This window comes from Trichomycterus rosablanca, chromosome 4, assembly GCF_030014385.1.
Source record: "Trichomycterus rosablanca isolate fTriRos1 chromosome 4, fTriRos1.hap1, whole genome shotgun sequence".
In the NCBI taxonomy this organism is placed as follows: domain Eukaryota; kingdom Metazoa; phylum Chordata; class Actinopteri; order Siluriformes; family Trichomycteridae; genus Trichomycterus; species Trichomycterus rosablanca.
Genome location: NC_085991.1, coordinates 3,234,997 through 3,237,496, shown reverse-complemented (window position 1 = coordinate 3,237,496; position 2,500 = coordinate 3,234,997).

The following is a 2,500-nucleotide window of genomic DNA, read 5'->3' as shown; positions in this document are numbered from 1 at the left end:
AACGCCGAGGCTATAGAGGAACACGCCGGGGCAGACACGCAGGAGACCGTGGCTGATGGTACAACGAGAGCCGCAGGAAGTTAACGCGAGGATGCAGGTAAGGAAAGCGGTGGGGCTGGGAGCACTGATGCTGATACTGTACAGATGAATGTTGATAAAACAGCAGCAGAATCAAACAGATTGTGGTGGTGGTTGTTGACAGTGGGAAGTGATGGCAAGACGAAGCGTTCTTAAGCAATAAAGCTTTCCTGCAAACTGGATCGGAAAAGGGTTCATTGCTCGAAAATGCTGTAATGCCTTAAGTAGTGCATTGTACCCTAGTTTGGAGTGAAGCTTCTTTCATGTAATAAAGTCAACATTAAAAACATCTTGTGTTTTTTATATATTTTATAATGTGTTTATATAAATGTATATTTAAATGTATATATACTGTATATATATATATATATATATATATATATATATATATAACCCCTTGAAAGCATCTTAACTTTTAACTATAGGTTAGGTGTTTCTAGATTCCAGGAGAAAAGGATAGCTGTCGGCAACCCCCAATTTAACCCCTTCTGACTACATGGCCACTGGGCTGAATTTTTTACAATAAAAGGTATCTAAAAATAAAAAGGTTGCTAGTTAAACTAAAGGAACCGTACCTATCGCAACAGCTCCTACCCCTAAACCAAACAAACAAACAAACAAAAAATAAAAAATAAAATAAGAATAGAAAAACAAAATAAAGCAATTTAAAAATAGGAAATCAAAAACGAGAAAAATAAAAACAATAGGTGCGTAGCTTCTACAGGAAGTCTGTTCAGGTTGTCCTCCACCAGACGGAGCTGCAGATATTCAGAAGGGGCCCATAGCTCCTGCTTCTCTGCATGGCTCCTATTGTCTCATAAATTCTCCCCTGTCGGTCTTACCTGTTTCCACCGCAGCACAAGCATTTAAACGATGAAACACAGAGAATATCCCTCCTAAAAATAGCAGAGTATCAAACATACATACATCGTAAACAATCCTGAGCTAACCCCTTGTCTTTTGTAGCTAAGCTATGTGTGTTTGCACTTAACTAGTGTTTTCAAAGATGGTCTATGTGTCTGTGAACTGTGAGGTGCTCGGGTAGTGTACGGCAGATCCACCCCCAAGCACAGCAGAGGGGCAGGGAAGGCCCTGTCTCTTGGCAGGGGCAAGCAGACCCTCACCACCAGAGCAGAAGGGCAGCCCCCTCCCCCCTCTCTCTCTCTCTCTCTCTCTCTCTCTCTCTCTCTCTCTCTCTCTCTCTCCCTCTCTCGCTGGGCAGGGGCCAGCAGTTCCCATGGGTGAAACGGTCTTTTTCCAGCGGAAATTTGTCCAAAACCCGCCCAGGGGTCGTCACCACCACCAGAGCGGCTGGGCAGGCCCCATCTCTCCCCGGGCAGGCAGCCTCTCTCCCTGGGCAGGCTGGGCCTGTGGCCTGGGTGAATTTTCGGCCTCCTGGAAAACTTTCGGCAGGGTCCGCCCCCTCCCTGGGCACGGGCGGCGGCTCCCCTGGGTGAGCGTCCCCTTTTCGGTGAGATTTTGTCAAAGTCCAAAATCCACCCCGGGGTCACCACCACCACCACCACCACCACCACCACCACCAGAGCGGCTGGGCAGGCCCCATCTCTCCCCGGGCAGGCAGCCTCTCTCCCTGGGCAGGCTGGGCCTGTGGCCTGGGTGAATTTTCGGCCTCCTGGAAAACTTTCGGCAGGGTCCGCCCCCTCCCTGGGCACGGGCGGCGGCTCCCCTGGGTGAGCGTCCCCTTTTCGGTGAGATTTTGTCAAAGTCCAAAATCCACCCCGGGGTCACCACCACCACCACCACCACCACCACCACCAGAGCGGCTGGGCAGGCCCCATCTCTCCCCGGGCAGGCAGCCTCTCTCCCTGGGCAGGCTGGGCCTGTGGCCTGGGTGAATTTTCGGCCTCCTGGAAAACTTTCGGCAGGGTCCGCCCCCTCCCTGGGCACGGGCGGCGGCTCCCCTGGGCGAGCGTCCCCTTTTCGGTGAGATTTTGTCAAAGTCCAAAATCCACCCCGGGGTCACCACCACCACCACCACCACCACCACCACCAGAGCGGCTGGGCAGGCCCCATCTCTCCCCGGGCAGGCAGCCTCTCTCCCTGGGCAGGCTGGGCCTGTGGCCTGGGTGAATTTTCGGCCTCCTGGAAAACTTTCGGCAGGGTCCGCCCCCTCCCTGGGCACGGGCGGCGGCTCCCCTGGGCGAGCGTCCCCTTTTCGGTGAGATTTTGTCAAAGTCCAAAATCCACCCCGGGGTCACCACCACCACCACCACCACCACCACCACCAGAGCGGCTGGGCAGGCCCCATCTCTCCCCGGGCAGGCAGCCTCTCTCCCTGGGCAGGCTGGGCCTGTGGCCTGGGTGAATTTTCGGCCTCCTGGAAAACTTTCGGCAGGGCCTCCCTCTGGGCAGGCTCGGCGGATCGCCTGGGTGATTATCGGCTGGGTCTTCATACCCAGTC